The sequence below is a fragment of the Scyliorhinus torazame genome, chromosome 21 (genome assembly GCF_047496885.1).
Source record: "Scyliorhinus torazame isolate Kashiwa2021f chromosome 21, sScyTor2.1, whole genome shotgun sequence".
Classification (NCBI taxonomy): Eukaryota; Metazoa; Chordata; class Chondrichthyes; order Carcharhiniformes; family Scyliorhinidae; genus Scyliorhinus; species Scyliorhinus torazame.
The window spans coordinates 123,507,892-123,535,437 of NC_092727.1; the positions used below are offsets into that span (position 1 = coordinate 123,507,892).

At 49.5% G+C, this 27,546-nt stretch overlaps 1 long non-coding RNA gene across 2 annotated transcripts in view; it reads right to left on the minus strand.

Annotated features, from left to right (window-relative positions):
- LOC140398603 (uncharacterized) overlaps nt 1-26,961 on the minus strand; it is a 220,733-nt gene extending 193,772 nt beyond the window's left edge. For both annotated transcript variants that reach the window (XR_011937513.1, XR_011937512.1), the window contains exon 1: nt 26,824-26,961. This is a non-coding gene — a long non-coding RNA (uncharacterized lncRNA). The remainder of the gene's footprint in view (nt 1-26,823) is intronic.
- Between the last annotated feature and the right edge of the window lie 585 nt (nt 26,962-27,546).

Genomic DNA, 27,546 nt, shown 5'->3' on the forward strand with positions numbered 1-27,546 from the left:
AGCTGAACCTAAGAGAAAAAGAAAGGCGAACCACTGCAGGGTGGGAGGGGGCAGAAGCGGGAGGGGGGGGGAAGAGGGAAGAGACAGGGAACAAGAGAGGAGAACCAGGGAGGTGGGGGGGAAGGCAGGGAAATGGTAGCTGGAAGGAGGGCAGGGGAAACGATAACAAACTTGGCGTCTTCAGGAACAGAGAACAAGGAGAACAAGCAGAATAAAGGCGAAAGACAGGAGGAACGGCTGAAGCGGAGGTGAGCGCGAGACGACAACGGCAGCGAGATCCGTCCGGGAGAAGCAAGTGACAAAACACCAACACCAAACCCATTTGAGTATTGCCCTCGAATTGTTCCTCCGGCACCCAAATGTATATCTGCCCCCCGCCCCCCCAGTCTCTCCCCCCCCCCCCCCCCCCCCCCAATTCCCACACACACACAAACAGTTGCCTACTTATGTGTTGTAAATAATTTTGCCAGTTGTACAAAGTTGCTGCTGTTGAGCTGGTGCACAATACCCGACCAGTTATTTTATTTTTTATTTTATTTTTTATTCTTACTTTTTTTTTGGTATGTTTGTGTGTGCCCTTCTCTTCTATATATATATCTTATTCTGTGTACATAACAGTAAACATACGTTGTTCAAAAACCCAATAAAAAAACATTTATAAAAAAAGAGTGGGTGAGAGGGGCAGCACGGTGGCGCAGTGGTTAGCACGGCTGCCTCACGGCGCCGAGGTCCCAGGTTCGATCACGGCTCTGGGTCACTGTCCGTGTGGAGTTTGCACATTCTCCCCGTGTCTGCGTGGGTTTCGCCCCCACAACCCAAAGATGTGCAGGGTAGGTGGATTGGCCACGCTAAATTGCCCCTTAATTGGAAAAAATGAATTGGGTATTCTAAAATTTATAAAATAAAATGGGTGAGTGGGTGAGATACAAAAAATAATCAAAAAGACTAATGGAATATTGCCTTTGAACCCAAGGCAGTTGGAATTCTAAAATGTGGAATTAGTTTTTCAGTTCTATGGATACTTGATCTGATCCCACCTGGAGAACTGGATTCTGATTTGGACACGGAACTACAGGAAGAATATATTGCCCTTGGTGGGAGTACAGATTCACCAGAATGGTCCTGACGTTAAAGGGTTAAAACTATCTTGGCAGTTTGCATCGGCTTGTTTTTTGTGCTTACTTGCGTTTAAGCAGTTCAGGGCTGATTCAGTCATCACAGTATTTAAAAAGATGAAGGGATTTGACAAGATAGAAACAGCAGACAAACCACTACTGAGTGAAATCAGGAAAGGCTTTTTTACACAATGCCGAAATCTGGAACTTACTCCCCCAGCAGACTGTAGGTGTTGGTTCAACTGTAATGTGTAAGTACGAGATTGGTGAGGGCAGCACGGTGGCGCAGTGGTTAGCACTGCTACCTCACAGCACCGAGGTCCCAGGTTCGATCCTGGCCCCAGGTCACAGTCCGTGTGGAGTTTGCACATTCTCCCCGTGTCGACGTGGGTTTCGCCCCCACAACCCAAAGATGTGCAGGTTAGGTGGATTGGCCACGCTAAATTGCCCCTTAATTGGAAGAAAAATAATTGGGTACTCGAAATGCGACGTAGCCTTTTGGACACTAAGGGGCAATTTATCATGGCCAATCCACCTAACCTGCACATCTTTGGATTGTGGGAGGAAACCGGAGCAATCAGAGGAAACCCACGCAGACACTGGGAGAAAGTGCAAACTCCACACAGTCACCCGAGGCTGGAATTGAACCTGGGACCCTGGAGCTGTGAGGCAACAGTGCTAACCACTGTGCCACCATACCGCCCTTATCTTAACATTTTTTCCCATACCAATAAAGAGTGTTGCAGTCAGCAGAACTATTGTGAGTTCCAATCATAGAGGGTAAAACAACACTCCAGGAGGTGCAACAACCCCCTTTTTCTCTTTGTTCTTTCTTGGGAAGAGGGCAACACTGGCATTTGTTGTCCATCCTGAACTGCCATTTCACAGGGCAGTCAAGAGTCATCATAGAATTTACAGTGCAGAAGGAGGCCATTCGGCCCATCGAGTCTGCACCGGCTCTTGGAAAGAGCACCCTACCCAAGGTCTGGAACATGGATGGCTGGAACAGTCGTCCTCAGGTTGCGGTTCATGAGCAGCTGCGCCGGAGACAAACCAGTCGACAGAGGGGTTGCCCTGTATGCCAACAGCGCCAGGTTAAAATCAGAGGCTGAGTCTGCAGCCTTGCACAGCAACCACTTGACAATATGGACTCCTTTTCGGGCTTCCCGTTTGATTGCGGGTAATGGGGACTGGATGTGATATGCCTGAAGTGGTAGGCTCGTGCAAAGTCGGACCACTCTTGGCTGTAGAAACATGGGCCGTTGTCACTCATTCCTGTGAGTGGTATGCCGTGCCTGGCAAACGTCTCATTGCAGGCTTTAATCACTGACTTGGACGTGAGGTCCGACAGTTTCACCACTTCCAGGCAACTGGAGAAGTAGTCGACTAAAAGCACGTAATCACGCCCATTTGCGTGAAAAAGGTCTATCCCCACCTTGGACCACGGAGAGGTCACGATCTCGTGCTGTTGCAGTGTTTCCTTGGGCTGAGATGATAGGAATTTCTGGCATGTTGTGCAGTTGAGGACCGTGTTGGCAATGTCCTGGCTGATACCAGGCCAGTAAACTTCGTGCCGAGCTCTGCTTCGACATTTCTCGACCCCAAGGTGACCCTCATATTTCTGTCTGAGCACCATGGTTTGCATGCTTTGGGGAATGACGATTCTATCCAGTTTAAGAAGGATCCCCTCAACAACCGTTAACTCGTCCTTAACGTTGAAGAACTGGGAGCACTGCCCCTTTTGCCAGCCATGGGCGAGGTGTTGCATCACGCACTGCAGTAGAGGATCTTTGGCAGTTTCTTCGCGTATCTGGACAACTCGTTCATCAGTGGCTGGGAGGTTGCTGACACACAACTGTAACTGTGCCTCAATACGGCGAATGAAGTCGCCCTGTTCACACGGCGTGGTGATGGATCGGGATAGGGCATCCGCGATGATCAGCTCCTTACCCGGTGTGTAGACGAGTTCAAAGTCATATCGGCGGAGACAAAGAAGAATTCGCTGCAGCCTCGCTGTCATATCATTTAAATCCTTCTGGATTATGTGGACTAAAGGCCTGTGGTCTGTTTCCACCGTGAACTTTGGCACACCGTATACGTAGTCATGAAACTTGACTATTCCTGTCAGGAGACCCAAGCACTCTTTTTCGATCTGAGCATACCGTTGTTCGGTCGGAGTCATGGCCCTGGATGCATATGCCACTGGATCCCAGGACGAGGAGTCGTCTCGCTGGAGGAGCACCGCCCCAATGCCGTCCTGGCTTGCGTCTGTGGATATCTTGGTCTCCTTGGTCGGGCTTCACCTTCAGCTCAAGCCACTCCGCTTGATGTGCGGGAAGCCACAGGAACTCTGGCGCCTTTTTAACTAGATGCCGGTGGGCCGTGGTGTGGGATGCCATGTTGGGAATGAATTTCCTGAGAAAATGTACCATCCCAAGGAAACGTAGGACTGCCTTTTGTCCTCTGGGGTCTTCATGGCATTGATTTCCAGTACCTTGTCAGGTTGCACACCCTGCTGTGAAATGTGGTCACCCAGAAACTTGATAGCGGACCGACCAAATGAGCATTTGGCCCTGTTGAGCTGGAGGCCATTTTCATGGATCCTTTGGAAGACCTGTTTGAGGCGAGCGATGTGATCCTCAGGCGTCGTGGACCAGATGATCACGTCGTCCATATAGACTCGCACCCCCTCGATGCCCTCCATCATTTGCTCCATTATTCGATGAAAGACTTCGGAAGCTGAAATGATACCGAGGGGCATGCGGTTGTAGCAATACCTGCCGACCGGAGTGTTAAACGTGCACAGCTTCCGACTGGACTCGTCCAACTGTATCTGCCAGAAACCACGGGAGGCATCCAGCTTGGTGAAGAATTTGGCATGAGCCATCTCACAGATTAATTCTTCTCGCTTCGGGATCGGGTAGTGCTCTCGCATTATGTTGCGATTCAGGTCTTTGGGATCGATGCAAATGCAGAGTTCACCAGAGGGTTTCTTCAAGCAGACCATGGAGCTGACCCAGTCTGTTGGTTCTGTGACCTTTGAGATGATGCCCTGGTCTTGAAGCTCTCGTAGCTGCATTTTCAGATGATCCTTGAGAGGAGCCGGCACTCGGCGTGGTGCATGGATGACTGGGGTGGCATTCGGCTTAAGTAGTATCTTGTAGCGATATGGGAGCGTGCCCATCCCATCAAACACTTTGTGGTATTGCGTGAGAATGTCATCTATCTCAGCCTGGAGATTCGCATTAGGCGAGGCAGTCGCCGGTGTTGAGGACATGGCATGGACTCGCTGGACCAGATTTAGGAGTTTGCGTGCGCGAGCACCGAGCAGGGATGCCTTGTCACGATCTCGAATCTTAACGTCGCCTTGATTGCCTTGTGAGAGACACTTAGCTGACACGGATCACTGGCAGCTATGGCATTGCCATTGTAGTCAAGGAGCTGGCAGGCTGGTGGAAGAATACTAGGTTGGTGTTGGATGCTGTCGAGGTCTGACTGGGATACGAGGTTCGCAGACGCGCCAGTGTCCAATTTGAATCGGATGCGAGACTGGTTGACCGTGATGACGGCACACCACTCGTCGTCAGGATCCACACTCAGGATTGAAAGGCGGTTTGCAGGCACGGTGGTGATGATGCCCACCCGATATGGAGACTCGAGGCAGTCAGCATCGCGGTCCAACGGGCTGTCTGGATCAGAATGCTGCATGCCTTGTTGTACACAGCGGACACGTCTGTGCTGCAGCTGGGATCGCTGGCTGTTGCTCAGTGGAGTTGACCTGCAGAGGGCTGCATAATGCCCAGGCTTTCCACACTGTAGACATTGCCTGCCTTTGGCCGGACATTGCCGCTGTAAATGGGCGGAGCCACAATTTGGACACGTCATGACGCTGACGCTAGCGCGTTCTGTGCGCTGTCGCGCATGCGCAATGCGGTCGGCCGACGTTCGCACATGCGCAGTAGGGTCTTCGGCCTCATCGTCCTCCGATGGCATGCGTAGGGACCCGGGAAAAGCGTGCGAAACGGCTACTCTCCTCGATGCTCAGGCCTTGCATTTTTGCGATGGCCTGCACCCTTTCTGCCTCGTGGAAGGCCAGTTTTGCAGTTTTTGCCGCCCTGATGCGGGAGTAGCGATTTCTGGCATGCTCATGGACAACGCACGTCTCGATGGCGACGGAGGGGGTCAACTGTTTGATTTTGAGGAGCTGCTCCCGCAGGGAGTCGGAGTGGACCCTGAAAACGATCTGATCCCGGATCATGGAATCAGCCGTCGAGTCATAGTTACATGACTGCGCTAGGATGCGGAGATGGGTCAAGAAGGACTGAAAAGGTTCATCCTTACCCTGAAGCCTCTGTTGGAAGATGTACCGTTCAAAGTTCTCATTCACCTCAATGTCGCAGTGGCTGTCGAATTTCAGCAGAACTGTCTTGAACTTCGTCTTGTCTTCGCCATCGGCAAACGTGAGCGAGTTATAGATGTGGATGGCGTGACCCCCCGCAGTCGACAGGAACAGCGCGATCTTTCTGGCATCCGATGCTGCCTCAAGATCGGTGGCCTCGATATACAGGAGGAACTTCTGTTTGAAGACCTTCCAGTTGACGCCGAGGTTGCCGGAGATCCGGAGTTGCGCAGGGGGCTGGATCTTTTCCATGCCGCTGGATGGCTGCTTGCTGGTCATTGCAGATTCACTCGAGGTAGGTTCGTTAGAGTTAATAGCGCCCCAGTACCATGATGTATTATCTGAGTTGGTTTAACATTGACTGCAACTGGATGCAGTGAGACTAGAAACAGGCTTCCGACACAGGAGATGGTCCAACACTGTTTTATTGAACCTGCTGGTAGCTGTACATAATCTGCTGTGGGTTGACACTATTATTCTAAACTGATAACCTCTGAATGGCTTGACCAGACTAGCTCTCTGTCACATGGAGACGGTGCTCACGGCCTTGTGCACTCTAACTATCTCTGTAGCTGTATCCTGTGAGAAGAGGGAGAGTCTTAATGCCTTGTGTGTTTTATAGTGGTAGTGGCTGATGTGTTAAGTGAGTTGGTTCAACGTTGACTGCAACCAGATGCAGTGAAACTAGAAACAGGCTTCCGACACAGGAGATGGTCCAACACTGTTTACTGATCTTGTTGATTGCTGTACATAATCTGCTGTGGGTTGACACTCTATTAATCTAACTGATAACCTCCTACTGGCTTAACCAGACTAGCTCTCTACCACATGGAGATGGTGCTCACTGGCTTGTGCACTCTTACTATCTCAGTAGCGGTGTCCTGTGAGCGAGAGAGAGTCTTAATGCCCTGTGGGCTTTATAGTGGTGGTGTCCTGTCAGGTGATTGGTTGTTCTGTGTCGTGTGTGTTCATTGGTTATCCTGTGTGTCAATCACTGTCTGTCTGCACCTCATTATATACATGAGTGGATATTATGACAATACCAAGTGGTAAAAATTAAACTTCTGTGCTCTCCACCCCAGGAATGTACCCCTCAAAAAATGGCAACTCTTTTAGGAGAAAGCAGAACATTGGAAAGGCAACAATAAAGAGCAATTTTGTAACCTGAGCTTCTCAGACACAGATTCCGAAATGAAGCAGATGAGTTACATTGGAGTTAAACCCGGAGAGCCCACATTTGGAGCCTCAGAGGCACAATGTGGGGACTCACTTTGCCCAGTGCGGGATCTCACCTGTGACAAAATGGGATTACATTGCCAAAAGGTCACCCTTTATACAAGGTGGGATCAGACTGCCAAGAAGATGTCCTTTGATTTAAAACCTAGCTACCCAACGCCTTCCACAGTGAAAGAATCAAAACAATGTAGCTGCTTCCTCCTTCCAATGCCTCTGTAGAGTATTGATCATTTCATGCTGTTTACTGGAGTCATGATGTAGCTGATTGATTCTTTCAATCTTAATGTCTGGCAGTTGATACAGCATCTTACACTGTGCACTGCATTGATACAGTCCAATGCAACTAGATCCATCTGATCATCAGATCAGAAATGAGAGAGTTATTTTTTCACTAATTCAAGGGACGTGGACTACTTTGGCCGTGCCAACATTTATTGACCATCCCTAATTGCCCTTGGGAAGGTGGTGGTGAGCTGCCTTCTTATACCCCTGCAGTCCCTGTGGTGTAGGTACACCCACAGTGCCACTAGGGAGCGAGTTCCAAGATTTTGACCCAGCGACAGCGAAGGAAAACCAATATATTTCCAAGTCAAGGTGGTAAACGCACACTGAGCCGTTCAGGCTGTTTGAGTTACTGTTGCAATTAGATTTGAACTGGGTTTTTTTAGTGCACCGGTGATGACAATCAGAGTTTGACCTCAAATTGTTTTGTGTCAAACTTTGCTGGAACAAAGTTGAATGATCCCATTCATGCGCTGAACTCTGAAGTCTTCTGGCACAGTGGGCCCCATGGGCACAGTGGACACAGTGGGCACAGTGGGAACAGTGGGTTCAGTGGTCACAGTGGCACAGTGGTTCTGTGGGAACAGTGGGAATATTGTCACAGTGGGCACAGTGGTTCAGTGGAACAGTGGGCACAGTGGTACAGTGGGCACAGTGGTTCAGTGGGAACAGTGGGCACAGTGGGAATATTGTCACAGTGGGCACAGTGGTTCAGTGGGAACAGTGGGCACAGTGGGAATATTGTCACAGTGGGCACAGTGGTTCAATGGGAACAGTGGGCACAGTGGGAATATTGTCACAGTGGGCACAGTGGCACAGTGGGAACAGTGGGCACAGTGGGAATATTGTCACAGTGGGCACAGTGGTCACAGTGGGAATATTGTCACAGTGGTCACAGTGGGAACAGTGGGCACAGTGGACATAGTGGGAATATTGTCACAGTGGTCACAGTGGCTCAGTGGGAACAGTGGGAATATTGCCACAGTGGTCACAGTGGCACAGTGGGAACAGTGGGAATATTGGCACAGTGGGAATATTGGCACAGTGGGCACAGTGGCACAATGGCACAGTGGGAATATTGGCACAGTGGGCACAGTGGGAATATTGGCACAGTGGCACAGTGGGAATATTGGCACAGTGGGCACAGTGGGAATATTGGCACAGTGGGCTCAGTGGGAACAGTGGGAATATTGGCACAGTGGGCACAGTGGCACAATGGCACAGTGGGAATATTGGCACAGTGGTCACAGTGGGAATATTGGTACAGTGGCACAGTGGGAATATTGGCATAGTGGGCACAGTGGGAATATTGGCACAGTGGGCACAGTGGTACAGTGGGAATATTGGCACAGTGGTACAGTGGGAATATTGGCACAGTGGCACAGTGGGAATATTGGCACAGTGGGCACAGTGGGAATATTGGCACAGTGGCACAGTGGGAATATTGGCACAGTGGGCACAGTGGGAATATTGGCACAGTGGGAATATTGGCACAGTGTCACAGTGGGAATATTGGCACAGTGGCACAGTGGGCACAGTGGGAATATTGGCACAGTGGGCACAGTGGGAATATTGTCACAGTGGTCACAGTGGCACAGTGGGAATATTGTCACAGTGTCACAGTGGGAATATTGTCACAGTGGCATAGTGGGAATATTGTCACAGTGGCACAGTGGTTCAGTGGGAATAGTGGGCACAGTGGGCACCGTGGGCAGCTTCCCTGCCTCTAGACCAGAAGCTCCATGTTTGAGTCCTACACTAGGACTTGTTGGCCATGAAAGGAGATTCATAATACGATTCAAAGGGCTGATAATCAACATCAGATTCGGTCAACTGCTTCCCCACTATACCTTAAAGGGAAAAAAACATGTATGAAGATGTACTTTAAAAAATAAACTTGCTGAACTCAATGCTCAACTTCAGCTGCCAACTCTGGTGGGACGCAATCCTCGAGGTTGCCCCACACTCATGCCATTGATCATCGCCATCCTTGCGCCCCCTTCCCGCCCCGCCCTGCCCCCCCCTCCCCCACTACCACCACTTACTCAGGACAATTGGAAAGCAAACAGGATCTTAATTAGCCAATGGGTGATGCTGGACTGTCAGTCAAACCGGCTTTTTAAAAATCCCATCTCCAATATTTTTATAATGAATAAATCTTCAAAGCAAATGGGTGAAGAAAAAGCATAATTTTTCTTCCCGTTCCGACGGTTTTCCTCGTGGAGTTGCCCACAGCAAAGTCCTGGCATTTCCTGAAAAGTCCAGGACAATCTGCAGAATTGACAGTCCGAGCTGGCAACTGATGGCAAAGGTGACCCCGTCAAGTTTGTAAATTCTCTTAAGTGCCATTGGTGTGACAGGCAATGTGAGAAACAGGCTGTGCTTTGGCATACGGCAGGAGATGGTGTCCATGAAATACTTGAAGCACAGCAAAAAACTAAAGGACTGAGTTACTGTGATGAAACTGTACAAAAGCCAATAAAGATTTTATGGGAGTTAAGATACGCACACTGTTGCAATGCAGCAAGCAAAACAAAAACATTTGCTGAGATGTTTGTTCTGTTTCACACATGGGAGATTGGCTGGAGAGGTAACACTGTCATTGCAGAGTCCAGAATTTGTGAGTTAAAGGTATGTAGGAGCTGACCCCCATAGTCTCGAACAATAATTAGCTATCTGTGGCTAATTGGGAATCCAGATGTGGATGGTTGCAACTTCTAATTAGGGAATAACAAGTACAAGATGCCAGGGTCAGGCATGTGATCTCAACACTCATATTTGCACAGAGGGTGCATGTGAATATAAACCGCTTGTGAGTTCAATGGTAAAGTAGCACAATGAAAAGCAGAGTGTGCGAATGTTATTTGATTATTTGTGGGCACTTTACCTCCTTCATGGGCGGCACGGTAGCACAGTGGTTAGCACTGTTGCTTCACAGCGCCAGGGTCCCAGGTTTGATTCCGGGCTTGGGTCACTGTCTATGCGGAGTCTGCACGTTCTCCCTGTGTCTGCGTGGGTTTCCTCCGGGTGCTCCGGTTTTGTCGTAAAAGATGTGCTTGTTAGATGAATTGGACATTCTGAATTCTCCCTATGTGTACCCGAACAGGCGCCGGAGGGTGGTGACTAGGGGATTTTCATAATGACTTCATTGCAGTGTTAATGTAAGCCTATTTATGACAATAATAAAGATTGAGTGGTGGACACCACTAGTGGTATATTATATGTATTACGGCACTGCACGTATATTAGCGGTATGGTGGTAAATCCCTGCCTGCTGGCTCCGCCCAGCAGGCGGGGTATAAAGGTGTGTGCTCTCCTGTGCTGCAGCCATTCTGGTTCCAGCTACAGGAGGCACAACATCTTGTTCAATAAAGCCTCGATTGTTCCACCATTCTCGTCTCGTGGTAATTGACGATACATTAATTGTAACAAGATTTTTAAACGAGGAGATGGATCTCCTCATCAAGCCTGATCGCCTGAAGCTGAGCCCTCAAGCAGCCAACGCCACATACACCTTCGACCACTGGCTAGCCTGCTTCCAAGGTTACCTCAGAGCAGCCGCTGAAGGACCCTCGGACTCACAGAAGCTCCAAGTCCTCTATTCACGGGTGAGCCCTGACATTTTTCCCTCATCCGGGATGCGCCCACCTACTCCAAAGCGATGATGCTCCTGAAGGGACATTACGTTCGACCAGTGAATCAAGTGTACGCCATCCACCTCCTAGCCTCGAGACAGCAACTCCCCGGGGAGACCCTGGACAATTTCTTGCGTGCTCTGCAGATCTCAGGTAGGAACTGTGGCTGCCAGGCAGTTTCGGCAGTCCAGCACACCAAACTTTTAATTCGAGACGCTTACGTCACGGGCATGAAGTCTGCGTACGTCCGCCAGCGGCTACTGGAAGGGGGTACGCTCGATCTTGCGGGGACGAGGCTAATTCGTTAGAAGTGGCCTCCCGTAACATTCAGTCCTACGCCCCCGACTGCGCGGCGCCCTCATGGGCCCCACCAGCTGCAGACTCCGACTCCAGCTCACCGCAAGCCTGTGCCGCGCGGCAGCCAGCCAACTCTGGGGGACCCAAGTGTTATTTTTGCAGACAAAACAAACGCCCCAGGCAGTGCTGCCCGGCGCGGAGCGCGACCTGCAAAGGGTGTGGGAAGAAAGGACACTTCATTTCTGTTTGCCAGGCTCGGTCGGTCACCGCTGTTTCCAGGCCCGGTGTTCCTACACCCCGCCACGTACGGCCCATGGGCGCCACCATCTTTGATGCCGCCCGCCATGTGCGCCCTGTGGCGCCGCCATCTTCGCCGCCATTTTGGACCGCGCCTCAGGACCTCTGCTTGTCTGACCGTTCGTCGCCTACCACTACCTCCGCCACCGCTGATCAGCCCGGGACCTCCCAGCATCTTCCGCAGCTTGCCTCTATCACCCTGGATCAGTCTCGGCCCAGCAACCTCGTGCCCGCTACGACGACGGTGAAGATCGATGGGCACGAGGCGACCTGCCTCTTTTACTCCGGGAGCACCGAGAGCTTCATCCACCCCACTACGGTAAGGCGCTGCTCCCTCCCGCTACACCCCGTCACCCAGAAAATCTCCCTGGCCTCTGGATCCCATTCCGTTGAAATCCGGGCGTACTGTATCGCGACCCTCACCGTCCAGGGCGTAGAGTTCAGCAACGTCCGGCTCTACGTCCTCACCCACCTCTGCGCTGCCCTGTTACTCGGCCTGGATTTTCAGTGCCATCTCCAAAGCCTGACTTTAAAATTCGGCGGACCCCTACCCCCCCTCACCGTCTGCGGCCTCACGACCCTTAAGGTCGATCCACCTTCCCTGTTTGCGAACCTCACCCCGGACTGCAAACCCGTCGCCACTAGGAGCAGACGGTACAGTGCCCAGGACAGGACCTTCATCAGGTCGGCGGTCCAACAGCTTCTGCGGGAGGGGGTAATTGAGGCCAGCAACAGCCCCTGGAGAGCTCAAGTGGTGGTAGTGAAGACTGGGGAGAAGCACAGGATGGTCATGAAATGAAAATCGCTTATTGTCACAAGTAGGCTTCAAATGAAGTTACTCTGAAAAGCCCCTAGTCGCCACATTCCGGCACCTGTTCGGGGAGGCTGGTACTACAGTCAGACCATCAATGGGTACATGCAGCTCGACGCGTACCCCCTCCCACGCATATCTGACATTGTCAATCAGATTGCGCAGTATCGAGTCTTTTCCACAATGGACCTGAAGTCTGCCTACCACCAGCTCCCCATCCGCCCGGAGGACCGCCAATGCACTGCGCTCAAAGCAGATGGCCGCCTCTATCACTTCCTTAGGGTTCCCTTCGGCGTCACTAATGGGGTCTCGGTCTTCCAGCGAGAGATTAACCGAATGGTTGACCAGTACGGGCTGCAGGTCACCTTCCCGTACCTAGATAACATCACCATCTGCGGCCACGATCAGCAGGACCACGACGCAAACCTCCAAACATTCCTCCATACTGCCAAACTCCTCAACCTCACACACAATAAGGAGAAATGCATGTTCCGCACCAACCACTTAGCCATCCTTGGCTACGTAGTGGAAAATGGAGTCCTAGGGCCCGGCCCCGAAGGCATGCGCCTCCTCCTGGAACTCCCTCTCCCCCACTGCCCCAAGGCCTGAAACGATGCCTGGGGTTTTTCTCCTATTACGCCCAGTGGGTCCCTAATTATGCGGACAAGGCCCGCTCGCTTATTCAGTCCACAGTTTTTCCTCTGACGGCTGAGGCCCACCAGGCCTTCAATCGCATCAAGGCCGACATCGCCAAGGCCACGATGCACACGGTCGACGAGTCCCTCCCCTTTCAGGTGGAGAGCGAAGCATCGGACGTAGCTCTGGTTCCACCATCAACCAGGTGGGCAGACCCATGGCCTTCTTCTCCCGCACCCTCCATGCCTCCGAAATTCGGCACTCCTCTGTCAAAAAGGAGGCCCAAGCCATTGTGGAAGCTGTGCGACATTGGAGGCATTACCTGGCCGGCAGGAGATTCACTCTCCTCACTGACCAACGGTCGGTTGCCTTTATGTTTAATAATACACAGCAAGATCAAAAATGACAAGATCTTGAGGTGGAGGATCGAGCTCTCCACCTATAATTATGAGATCTTGTATCGCCCAGGGAAGATCAACGAACCCTTGATGCCCTATCCCGCAGTACATCTGCTCGCGCACAAGTGGACCGACTCCGGGTTCTCCACTATGACCTCTGCCACCCGGGGGTCACCCGGTTCTTCCATTTTGTCAAGGCCCGCAACCTGCCGTACTCCATTGAGGAGGTCAGAACCGTCACCAGAGACTGCCAAGTCTGCGCAGAGTGCAAGCCGCACTTCTACCGGCCAGGTAGAGCTCACCTGGTGAAGGCCTCCCGCCCCTTTTAACGCCTCAGCATGGACTTCAAAGGGCCCCTCCCCTCCACTGACCGCAATGCGTACTTCCTGAACGTGATTGACGAGTACTCCCGGTTCCCTTTCGCCATCCCATGCCCCTATATGACTTCTGCCACGGTAATCAAAGCCCTGCACAGCATCTTCACTGTGTTTGGTTTCCGCACCTATATCCACAGCGATCGGGGATCCTCTTTCATGAGTGATGAGCTGCGTCAGTTCCAGCTCAGCAAGGGCATCGCCTCAAACAGGACGACCAGCTACAAACGCTGGGGAAATGGGCAGGTGGAGAGGGAGTACGGGACGGTCTGGAAGGCCATCCTGCTGGCCCTGCGGTCTAAAAATCTCCTGGTCTCCCGCTGGCAAGAGGTCCTCCCCGATGCGCTCCACTCCATCCGATCGCTCCTCTGCACCGCGACTAATGAGACCCCTCACGAACGTGTGTTTGCCTTCCCCAGGAAGTCCACCTCCCAAGCTCAGACCACCTCCGGGGTCTCGCTCCCAACATGGCTGACAGTTCCTGGACCCATCCTCCTCCGGAAGCATGTGCAGAGCCATAAATTGGGCCCCTTGGTCGGAAAAGTCCGCCTCCTACATGCAAACCCGCAGTACGCCTACCTGGCTCCCACTGGGTCCCCACCCACGACCCCCGGCCTGACACCGCCCCCCCCCCCCCCGGTAGCCTCATTCACCCCTGCGCCACTCACCCTCCCTCCAGCGAACCTCACCGCAGCCCCCCACCTCAGCAGGATCCGTCCTCCCACTGGTTCCACTCAGGGGTGACGAAGACGAGGACAACACGCTCCCGGAGTCACAGGTGACCAGGTCGGCGCCCACATCACCACCATGAGTGAGGTGATTGCGGAGGAGGGTCAAGGCCCCCTACAGACTTAATTTGTAATGTTTCCACCATCCCCGCTGGACTCTTTTTTTAACAGGGGGTGAATGTGATGAACACCACTAGTGGTATATTATATGTATTACAGCACTGCACGTACATTAGAGGTACGATGGTAAATCCCTGTCTGCTGGCTCCACCCAGTAGGTGGTGTATAAAAGTGTGTGCTCTCCTGAGCTGCAGCCATTCTGGTTCCAGCTACAGGAGGCACAACATCTTGTTCAATAAAGCCTCGATTGTTCCACCATTCGCGTCTCGTGGTAATTGATAGTGCATCAGATTGTTGTTATTATTGTTCAATGCTGACAAAGAACAAAGAACAATATAGCACAGGAACAGGCCCTTTGGCCCTCCCAGCCTGTACCGGTCATGATACCAACCTTTGCCAAAACCCTCAGCACTTCCTAATGCCGTATCCCTCTATACCCATCCTATCCATGTATTTGTCAAGAAGCCTTTTGAACGCCGTTAATGTATCTGCTTCCACAACCTCCTCTGGCAATGTGTTCCAGGCACTCACCATCCTCTGTGTAAAAATACTGCCTCGCACATCTCCACTAAACTTTGCCCCATGGAACTTACACCTATGCCCCCTGGTGACTGATCCCTCCACCCTGGGAAAGAGTGCCTGCCCATCCACTCTATCCATGCCCCTCATAATCTTGTAGTCCTCTATCAGGTCACCCCACAACCTCCATCTTTCTAATAAAAATAGTCCAAGTCTGTTCAGCCTCTCCGCATAGCTAACACCCTCCAGACCAGGCAACATCATGGTCATCCTCCTCTGCACCCTCTCCAAAGCCTCCACATCCTTCTGGTAGGGTGGCGACCAGAATTGTGTGCAATATTCCAAGTGCAGCCCTTGGTGGGGGGTGTCTTACATTGTGGGTGGGGGAGAGTGGCTCTCATATGGACGTTGAGGGCAACTCCCTTAAGGAATCACCCCTTGGCCCACCGCAAGGTCCAGCACGTCAGGGCCATGCTGGGAAACCCCCAAGCCCAAACTCACTGAGAGGTTCCCCGAGCAAACCCCCTTTCAGGCGCAATGCGGCCGTTCAATCACTCCCCTTCTTTAATGACACAAATATTCGAACATTATTGGGCACTGACTTCGTAAAAGAGGACTTATGCCATTGAATCCACTTTGTTTGCATACCATTTTTGTTCTGAGTGTTGTTGGTGAGCTATGCTTCCTCATTCCTCCGCTATGACCCAATGTGGGGGAAAAGATGCACACCTGGAGGGCTGGCGATATGCCTGCACGGACGTGTAACCTGAAACTGACACTCGCACAATGGATGTGAATTTACAAAGGTGGTGGGGAGGCGCAGATATTGTTATAAGCTTAGTTATTTCTTTGAATATATAGTAATTCAATGTGTTTTATGTTATTTGTGGTTTTGTGCATTTATGTTCTAACAATCTAGATTGGCCCTGATATTTTGTAATGTCTTAAGTCACAATTTATGTTTTCAAATGTTTAAATAATCTAGCCCAATGGACTAAAATCTTCTCAATACAGTGTAGTGTTTTCCATTCACCAGTTAGGTAAATAACAACCGCATCCTTTATTTACATATAACCACAATGCAGAGGCTTGCCGCCTCATGGATGTGACTCAGCTTCCAGGATCGAACCGATACAAAAACCCACGCTTGCTCGGGTGTTCCCCCAGCCTGGTCCCTGATTGGTTACCTGGGCCACGTGGCTCTTTTGGCGGATCGTCCCACAAACACCACATACAGGTTCTCCAGTCACTGGGGAGGGGAGGGTGGGGTTGTGGAGTCTAATGCTTACAGAGCTCTAGCTTAAACCAAAGTAGCATGTTATTGTCTCTGAATACATGTACATATTCTTGTTTGTTGTTCCTTCGCCTTGCACCGAATGTGTAACGATTTTTCTTTTCACCCCCTCTCAAACATTCCCGCTATGTATGGACCTGTGGGGGCAAGAAAAGATCCAGCGGTGGCCAAGATTCACGTTCCGCCCGCCTTCTTGCCAGCTCTGTATTGGAAGAGGTACCTTTTGTCGTGTTGGGTGCTCTGCTACACAGACGAACCAACACGGTTGCGGATGGAACAACTCAGTTTTATTACTAACAATAACAACATCTGTAAACTGGTTACTGTGGTTCGTTCATTACCCTCTAACCTGTGGACCCAGCCTTCACACTATCTTGGAGAAGCTCTCAGCACATGGTGGATGTCTGAGTGGCTTGCTGTGAGCTCTGTGCCCTGAGCTGTCTCCTGCTGGAATCCGCGGGAAGTGTTGTGTTCCCCGTTTTATAGTGTGTATGCTCTTGCCTGTGATTGGCTGTGATGTTGTCTGTGTATTGATTGGTCCGTTGATCTGTCCATCAGTGTGTATGTATGTTTGCACCATGATGTTTATCTGAATATCATGACACCTTTAACACAGTTCCTGCAGGTCACGCTGCCCACACTCAGGTCTGAGTCGTCCACCCACAAACGGCAATGTGATCTATTTTTATGGGGATTATTTTATGGGATGTGGGTGTCGCTGGCTCACCCAGCCTTTACTGCCCAACCCTAATTGTCTTTGAGAAGGTGGTGGTGAGGTGCCTTCAGGAACCATTGTGGTTCAGAAACCCACAGTGACACTAGCACCCTAGGGGTGTAGCTCAGTGGTAGAGCATTTGATCGTAGATTAAGAGGTTGCTGGTTCAAGCCCAGATGCTCTCTTAGTATGCTTTTACCGATGAAACTTTGTAATGCAATCCTTCCTGCATAGCACCCATGTAATCGTTATTTATCAGTGATAATAGCTCGTTTTTTTAAATCAGTAACGGAATCGAGGGTTATGGGGATAAAGCGGGAAATGAAATGAAATGAAAATCGCTTACTGTCACAAGTAGGCTTCAAATGAAGTTACTGTGAAAAGCCCCTAGTCGCCACATTCCAGCGCCTGTTCAGGAAGGCTGTTACGGGAATTGAACCGTGCTGCTGGCCTGCTTTGGTCTGCTTTCAAAGCCAGCGATTTAGCCCTGTGCTAAACAGCCCCTTCCAAAGTGGAGTTGATGATAATCAGATCAGTCATGATCTCACTGAATGGCAGAGGAGACGCGATGGGCCGAATGGCCTACTTCTGCTCCTATATGTTCTCATGGTGTTCCAGGATGTTGACCCAATGACAGTGAAGCAACAATGATCAGATAATCTGTCTTTTCTTCAGGATGTTGATCAGGAGAACTCCCCTGCTTCAAATGAGACCTCCTCACAAGGTCCTTGGGTGTGTGCAATAGGAACCACCCATCATAACTTGGGGTGCTTAACCGCACTGTCCCCAAATCCCGATACCATTGGAACACGAATCAGAATCTCACAGCATTGTGACCACTCCTTGGAAGAGCCATCCTCTTCCCTTGCTCTTTAGTCCTGCCATGTGTTTGCATTTTCAAAGTTATTATTGAATCTATGTCCGCTGCCTTCTGAGGCAGTGTGTTCCAGATTAGAACAGCTGACAGCGCTGAAATAATTCTCCGCCTCAGGTTCCTTTGCCAATTAGCTTAAAGCAAGGGAAATGTCACTTAACCAAAGTACGCACTTGGATTTTAACTGGGGACCATTTGACGAGCAATGAAGTGCTCCATCGCCCAGCTCCGTCCCACACAGCTGCAGCAACACTCGACCAGGAATCATAGAAAGTGGCCCACGTACTGTATGGATATTGACATTTGTGGGGCCTGCCAAGAAAACAGTCATTGCTTCCAGCTGGACAAGTAGGACTATCACATGTGGCCCGAATGTAGTTAGCGCCATGATTGGCTAACGGACAAAACAAACAACTGAATAACAATCCTGCAGCTGCAGAAAAGGGCAGTTTACTGAATGACCTCCAAGAGGAAGCAATTAAAAAACAAATAGGGAGCACCCGGAGTGGAAACAGGGACCTCTTGATCTGTAGTTGTGCTCCCACAGTCTTTTGACAGTCAGGAACAAATCTCAGAAGCAATAGCTTAAAAAAATGGTTCTCTTGGTGCCCCTGTGCTTTGTTTGAACCGGGAATTTCGGATCTCTGTTCAGGACTTCTTACTGAAGCAATTCAGCAAGGTCAAAAACAACAGGGGTGGGTTTCTCCATCTTGTCTGTGGCGGGACCCATTGCGAACAAGGACAGAGAATTTGGAGTTCTAGCCAAAACTCCACTCACAGCAGCACGAGAGAATCCCAGCCACGAACCAGGACGGAGGATTTCAGCCCATAAGGGAGATTGCTAATTACTATTAAACTGTAACCAACTTTGTACCCTGTCCTAACCTCTTAAGAACCAATAAATGCTGGCCTGAATCATTTTGCTTCGGACCATAACAGCCAGCGTTGATGAGAATTGTTCAGTCCATCTGTAAAAGCAGGATTCAACGTTCAATGCAAAGGTGACAGCGTGAGCTTTGACCTACCATAAAATCTTTGTAATTAATAGGTTTTTTTATAAATCCAGCGTACCCAATTAATCTTTTTTCCATTTAAGGGACAATTTAGCACAGCCAATCCACCTAACCTGCACATCTTTGCGTTGTGGGGCTGACACCATCGCAGACACGGGGAGAGTGCAAACTCCAAACGGACAGTAACCCAGGGCCGAGATTCTAACCCGGGTCCTCAGCGCCGTACTCCCAGTGCTAACCACTGTGCCACATGCTGCCTATTTGTAATTGATAGTTGCTCAACCAATCACAGTCAACTTGCCTTATGTGAATATGAACAAAAGCTTGGAAGATAATTGTTCCCTGGTGCATTCGCCACGGCATTGTCTCAACCAATCGCAGTCCATTTGCCAACTAGTCAGCACCCTTTTCTCATTAAATTATTGTTCCCTTTGAAATTTTTATATATATCCTGATGAGTGCAAGATGAAAAGCTTTGACAGTGTGTCTCTTTTCTTGGCAATCTTTGTAATGATTCCATTTTCGCAAATGAATAAAAAAAGAGAGAAAATGTCATTTACATTGCGCTTTCCACAAACATGGGACATCCCAAAGCACTTTGAAAACTTTTTGAAGTGTATTCACTGTTACAATGTATGAACATGGGAGCCAAATTGCACACACACCACCGGGTCCCATGAACAGCAATGTTGAAATGACCAAATAGTTTGTATTTTTTTATACATTTCAAGTACCCAATTATTTTTTTTCCAATTAAGGGGCAATTTAGCATAATCAATCAACCTACCCTGCACATCTTTGGGTTGTGGGGGTGAGACCCACACGGACACGGGGAGAATGTGCAAACTCCACACGGACAGTGATCCGGGGCCGGGATCGAACCTGGGTCCTCGGCGCCGTGAGGCAGCAGTGCTAAGCACTGCACCACCGTGCCGCCTGAACAGATAGTTTGTGTTTGGGAGAAGTGCCTGTGTCAAAGTGGCTTGCCATAGTCACATGACCTCAGGCGTCCTTGGTGTACAAAGGCTTGAGAGCAAAGGGCTCTTGAAACTATGGGTGGGATTTTCTGTGCAACCCACCGCATGCTTTTCACTGGCAGAGGCGGCCCGACAGCGGTATCTACTGGTCCCGCTGTTGTCAACGGGACTTCCCATTGAATGCACCCCTCATCATCAGGAAACCCGAGGCGGGGGTGCGCCATCGGTGAGATCAGAGGCCGACGTGAACAACTGTAAATTCCGCTCTATTTGTTTCAGCAATATTGGTTGAGGGATAAATATTGGTGAGGACATTGTCAAACAACTCCCTGCTCTTCTTCTGATAGCACCGCGGGATAATTTACATCCATCTGATAGGGTGGTTGGGATTTTGGTTAAAATTTGAACCGTAAGATGGCACCTCTGATAGTGTGGCACTCCCTCAGTACTGCACTGCGAGTGTCAGTCTATATTAAGTGGTCAAGCTTCTCATTCTTGGTTCAAATCCCATTCCAGTGTGGTTCAATGGTGCGATTGCTGTTCCCAAGAAAGTAAGAAAGATCTTTAGTTCAAAAAAGGCAGTGTTTTTTCAACTGATCCCAACTCAACTGAGCTGACTTCTGACCAATGCATTGATGGATGTCAATCAATAGGTGGGAGCAGGTGGTTAGATCGTTTTCAAGTGTCAAAAGTATTTTTTTCACCAGCCAGAGCTGTCAGCCCATTTAAACCACGGTGCAAAAGATGACAAGCCAGTTTGACAGGATATTGTGTGACATCTTTTCACTGAATTATGATACTTTCTGCATTGGGAAAGTATTGCGACGCATGGGAACAGTTATGCAATTCTGATCAATGTAGAGGTTAACTTACCTTTGCGGAACAGATCGTTGTGATAAATTACTTCATTAAGAACACATCTACATTACAATACAGTATCTAATTGCAGCCATCTCAGATGGCCTCCTGCAAAGGACCATGGGAATTATGGCCAACCCAGGACTCAGACACACTCAGAGCTTGTCTGTGTATTTGGAACCCAGATAGCCAGACGCGATCGAAACCCCTGCTCATTTGCATTCTAATGGCCCATTTCCCCAGAACAAAAGAACTGTACTCAGATACAGACACAGATACAGACTAATCGGCGCCACTCCCTTTACTCAGGGAGCCCAAACAGCCAAGGTCAATGACCGTTAAGGACACGCCCAGCCATCAAGGCACCTGCCCCTTTATTGGCCAAAATCAAAGGCAGTGATCGAAGCCTGTCGAATTATTGGGTCCAAGTTAAGGACCGACCCAAAGAGCGCGAAATCCCAGAGGGATAAGAAGAGACACAGCCATGTGCTCTGTCTCTCTTGGATCCGGCCTATGCCAACCCAAGTGCAGCATAACGACCAGACAGACAAGTTCAAGACCAACAATTTCTACCAGACGGATGAGCCCAGCAGAGACAGAGCCACTTCTTCCACCCAGCCACGCAAGATCCGGACAAAGGCCTTGTCCATCTGCACAGAGCCGGTTGCCCTGAAGTTAAGTATAGGTTATTGTAGTTGTTAGGTGTAGTTTAACTTGTAGTGTTTTATATTGCATGTCGAAGTAATCCTTGTGTGTAAATAAACTATCTTTGAACTTGAACTGACTAACTGGTTGTGTGGCCCTTTGATCGATATCCGGTAAAGCCTTGTGGTGGTATCACTTGATACCTGGCAACTCTAAAGAGCATCATTATTAATTGGCAACATTATTGGCGACTCCGGTGCCGATTGGCAACATAATAGTGACATTTGAAGGTGACAAAACATTTTATACTTGCCTTTCGTAACGTTCCAGACCTTTCAGCAAGCTTTCTGTATTTGTCACAAACTCTCGAACCTGCGTGCTCTTTTAAAATTAATTTTAGTGTACCCAATTCATTTTTTTTTCCAAATAAGGGGCAATTTAGCGTGGCCAATCTACCTACCCTGCACATCTTTGGGTTGTGGGGGTGAAACCCACGCAGACACGGGGAGAAAGTGCAAACTCCACACGGACAGTGACCCAGAGCCGGAATCGAACCTGGGACCTCGGCGCCGTGAGGCAACAGGGCTAACCCACTGCGCCACCGAGCTGCCCTGTATCCTGGCGCCTCTTACTGGGTTTCCAAAACCCACGCACAAACAGACGAAAATGGCGCGCAGGAATAAATGCAATTTCGCCTATATTTAAAATGAGGAACTCCGACTTCAGTGTGCGTTGTGCGCACCAGGCATTCCCAACCCCCAAGAAAAGCCAGAGGAAAATGGCACGGGGTCAGGAATGTGGAGGAAAATCGGTTTTATCCCAGAAATATCAAAGTGTGCGGGCATTTGTGCACCAAAGGGTGCCCCCTCACCCAGATGAAAATTTGGCCCCCAAGTATTTCACATAATTGAGAATTAAAATGCCCAACATTGGTTACATTCTAGTAATGAGATTAAATGCTTGGTGTTAAATTGTCCATTCACAGAAACAATTAGCAAATTAGTTCTTGCATTAGTGAGTCTGAGAGTCATTAAATCGCCTCGTGTGTAAACTTACACACTTAATAAAATGACTACAGCCCAACCCTAAATGTTCAGCTCGTTTGCCAAGAATATTTTGCTTGGCTCAGCGTTTCCCTGGTGTTTTTGCTCTTTTTTAATGAGGGGTTTCCAAAAAATCAACTGCAGTCCATTTTAATCAGCCAGACTTCAACCAGATTTAATGCTTTCCTGTTCATAGAATCGAACAGCACAGTAGGAGACCCACTCATCCCGACATTGCCTGTGCTGGTTCTTTGGAAAGAAGTATCGAGTCTGTTCCACTCCCCTTGCCCTTTACAGTTTAGGGTTTGCTACCACCACCCTTTCAGGTAGTGAATTGCAGGTCACAACACCTCGCTCTATAAACAAACCCTCATCTCCCACTTGAATCCTTTGCGGTGTTGCTGACTCACTCACCAGTCGGAATAGATTTCCTTATTTAAGCTATGGAAATTCCCCGTGATTGAATTGTTCCAGCTGCCGGGTTAATTAGCTCCTAGAAAGGGTCCAAATGCAAACATCTTTTATATGTTTTAAAATATATGCTTGATTGACAATTGTACTTCAGTTTTTGTTGATTTCCTCTGTATGTCTCTAAAGGACTGAGCAAATATATCGGTAATTGACTTCCTCCAAATCAGTCGCAACTCTGCAGCAATCAATGCCAGGGGCAGGCAAGAGGCTCCTTTGAAGGTCAATAGTGAGCTGCTCACATGGACTAATCTACATATGTACTTGAAAGTTCTGCTTTCTAAAAATGAAAGAAAGACTTGCATTGGCGTGGCCAACTTTCGTGACTTCATGGCATCTCAAAGCGCTTTGCCACCGATGAAATTCTTTTTCAACTGTAGGGGGGAATACGCTGTATGTTTCTCGGCTGCACACCTATCGCTGGCGGGGGGATTCTCTACACCCGCCGCTTGTCAATGGGATTTCCCATTAAAGCCACCCCACCCCGCCGGGAAATCCATGGATGGAGCTGCTCTGCCGGCGGGAAAAGAGAATCCCAACTGCCGGATAATTCCGGCCATAGTTACCGTAATATGAGAAATATATAAGAAACAATGATCACACAATCTGTCTTTATTGTATTGGGTTAGGGGTAAGGGTTGACCAAGACACAGGGGATAACTCACCAGCTCTTCTTTGAAAAGATGTCACACAATCTTTTATATTCCCCTCAATTTAAGATGTCACCCAAAAAATGGTACCTCTCACAGTGTTGCTCTCCCTCAGCAGTGCACTGGGATTGTCAGTGGTAGAAGAAATGACCTTTATTACCATCCCAACCAGACCCAAACAGTGGCTAGGATACTGCCGAAACCCCAATATTTTAGTTTATTTTAAGACTGTGAGGAAATCATGATTTGCTGCAGGAGTGACTGCATGAAAACATAGGGCTTCGGCATTTAAAACAAATCTCTGGCTGAACAGCTGCTTCAAGTAGGTTTTTTCAACCTCTTCCTTGTCTTCAGGCAAGACTGCTCTGCTTTAAGATATCATTACTCTTTTTTTTTAACTAACTGTAGCCATCTCTGATGGCCACCTGCAAAGGACCATGGGAATTATGGCCAACCCAGGACTCAGACACACTCAGAGCTTGTGTGTGTATTTGCAACCCAGAGAGCCAGACGCGATCGAAACCCCCGCTCGTTTGCATTCTAATGGCCCATTTCCCCAGAACAAAAGGACTGTACTCAGGTAACCGATACAGATGCAGTTAACCGGCGCCACTCCCTTTGCTCAGAAAGCCCAAACAGCCAAGGTCAGTGACCGCTCAGGACTCGCCCAGCCATCAAGGCACCCGCCCCTTTATTGGCCAAAATCAAAGGCAGTGATCAAAGCCTGTTGGATTATTGAGTCCAAAGCTAAGGACCGCCCAAAAGAGCACGAAATCCCAGAGGGATAAAAAGAGACACAGCCATGTGTTCGCTCTCTCTTGGCCCCGGCCTACGCCTAAAACCAAGTGCAGCATAACGACCAGACAGACAAGTTCAAGACCAACGATCACTGCCAGGCGGTTGAGCCCAGCAGAAACAAAGTCACTTCTTCCACCCAGCCACGCAAGATCCGGACATGTTCATCAACTTGTTCATCTGCAAAGACCCGGTTGCCCTGAAGTTAAGTATAGGTTATTGTAGTTGTTAGGTGTAGTTTAACTTGTAGTGTTTTATATTGCATGTCGAAGTAATCCTTGTGTGTAAATAAACTATCTTTGAACTTGAACTGACTAACTGGTTGTTTGGTCTTTGATCGATATCTGATAGAGCTTTGTGGTTGTATCATTTGATACCTGGCGACTCTGAAAAGCAATATTATAATTCATAACTGCCATATCTAGTTAATTTGGCAACATTATTGGTGCCGATTGGTGGGATAGTTTTCCATTCATTAATAAGAGCAACGTTATTGAAAATCTGGAGGCAGTTTCGCCAACACTTTGGGTTCGGTTTAGGGTCAAGGGAAATGCCGATTCGGGGGAACCACAGATTTGAGCCAGGGTGGTGGGATGGAAGTTTTCGGAAATGGGAGGAGATGGGGATTAAGACGTTAAAAGATTTGTTTCTTCGGGGTCGGTTTGCAGGATTGAGGGAGTTGGAAGCGAAGTATGGGTTAGAGCAGGGAGAAGTGTTTAGGTACATGCAGGTTCGGGATTTTGCCAGGAAGGAGATATAGAGCTTCCCAGAGGAACTGGCCTCCACATTGCTGGAGGAGGTGTTGACGACAAGGGGACTGGAGAAGGGGGCAGTGTCAGCGGTGTACGGAGCTATTTTGGAAGAGGATAAGGCACCACTGGAAGGGATCAAAGCAAAGAGGGAGGAAGAGCTGGGAGAGGTTATAGAGGAGGGGTTCTGGTGTGAGGTGCTCCGGAGAGTGAATGCCTCCACCTCATGTGCGAGGTTGGGGCTGATACAGCTGAAGGTGGTATATAGAGCGCACCGCACGAGGGCGAGGATGAGCCGATTTTTTGAAGGAGTAGAGGATGTGTGTGAGCGTTGCGGGGGGCCCGCTAATCACGTTCATATGTTTTGGTCCTGTCCAAAGCTAGGGGAGTACTGGAAGGAGGTGTTTAGGGTAATTTCCAAGGTGGTGCATGTGAAACTGGACCCGGGTCCCCGGGAGGCCATATTTGGGGTGTCGGACCAGCCAGGGTTGGAAACGGGAGCGGAGGCAGATCTCATAGCCTTCGCCTCGTTGATCGCCCGAAGGCGGATCCTGCTGGGATGGAGAGCAGCCTCTCCACCTAGTGCCCTGGCATGGCGGGGGGACCTGTTGGAATACTTGACCCTTGAGAAGGTTAAGTTCGAACTGAGGGGAAGCTCGGAGGGGTTCTACAAGTCATGGGCACTATTTATTATGCACTTTCAAGAACTGGATAACATCGAACATTAGTTGGGGGGGGGTGGGGTGGGGGGTGGGGGAGAGCTGTGTAAGATTAAGGGTGACTATGGGTAATCCCTGATTCCTTGTTGTCATTTGTGTAAACATGTGGGCTGATGTTTGGGGGTTGGTGGGCGGATGGGATCGTTGTTATTCTGGGGATTGACATATCTTGCTTACTATTGTTTATTGTTGATGGGTGTAAATGTGGGAGAAAATGTAAAAAGGAGGAGAATAAAAAAAATAAAATAAAAAATAAAAAAATAAGAGCAACGTTATTGGTGACTCCGGTGCCGATTGGCAGCATAACCTGCTTGGAAAGATTTGTGGACTCAAACGTCAGGCAGATCAGAATTTAGCTCCTCTCTCTCTCTCAAAGTTTCTCCAAACTCACTGCCTCTCTGCCTTTCTAAGCTCCACCCATCCCCCCAAGCTGAAATCACATTGTGTTGGATTCTCCCACCCGGGATGCCCGGAGCGCGTTTCCTGGTAGGCGGAGATTTAGACATCGGTGGAAATCGAGATTGGCGCTGATCCGAACGTGTCGCTCTGCCCTTCCCCCCCCCCCCCCCCCTCTCCCCCCCCCCCTTTGCTGGCAGCAGGATTGAGGTTCACAATCGCTCGCCAGCGGGAGGATGTGAATAAATGCAAATGAGTTTTAGTAACCCATTTCCATCTATTTAGAGGCACCCTGACCTCCAGCCCTCCATGATTCTCTGATCCCATTAGGCCGGGAGTCACGTGGGCGCAGCTCACCATTGGCATTTACCAGCACGGCCCTGAGGAGATGGTCCTCACAGCGGCCAAGTAGGTAGCTCCTTAGGGGAGTTGTCCTAAATGTCCATCCGAGGGCACCCTCCCCCCCCCCACCCCAAAATGCACTCTCTGTCCACCTGTCCTCTACCAGACCTCCCCATGCCCATGCCCTCCCAGGGACCCTTTAATAGGGAGACCCCTCTCCAGGGGCCCCCTCACTGAAGGAACCTCCTCCAACAGAGTTGCCTAAACTGAAAGAACCCCCCCCCCCACAACAGCCAACAGAGATCCCCTAACTAAAGGGATTCCCCCCCACAATACCCCTGACTAAAGGCCCCCCCCCCAGAAAGGATACCCCTATTTGGAAACTCGAGAGCAGTCCAGACAGGGGCAGATAAAGAAAACTCCAGCTGGAACACTTACCTGGAAGTTCCATTACCCATTCCTCAAAGGAGAACAGCTGTGACTTGTGTTTCAACTCCTCAGATGTATTAGCTCCAAGCCATTTGTTCCTTTCTAGGAGTGGACTGTGATCAACAGCCTCCACAAACTAGCTACAGCCTTGATTAATTCATCTCCCTTCATGGATGAGTGACTCTAAGGGCTGAATTGTTCCGTCCCACCCACTGCAAGATCGTCACGGGCAGGATGTGGACCATGTAAAGGTCCATTGACATCGGCTGGAAAATCCCCACACTGAATGCTGAAATCCCAATGTTTACAGATATCAACCACATCAAAGAGTGGAAAGTTCATTGTAATCACACGCTTGAGGGATTGGAATGTACATAGTGATTAGAATGCACTTAGACTGTTAAACACATTCCTTGTCAATTTCATCTACTGTTTCCTGGAAGCAAAACAAAATCCTTTTCAAACAAACACATTCTAACACCAGGCTTTTAACCCTTAAATTTCCCACTACATTTATAATCCAATTTTCCTATCATCTTCCACTCGTCACATCTTGTTGTCTTCCATGTCCCATAGAAGCATAAACAAAAGGGAGAGGAATTGAAATGAAAATCACTTATTGTCACAAGTAGGCTTCAAATGAAGTTACTGTGAAAAGCCCCTAGTCGCCACATTCCGGCGCCTGTTCGGGGAGGCTGGTACGGGAATTGAACCGTGCTGCTGGCCTGCCTT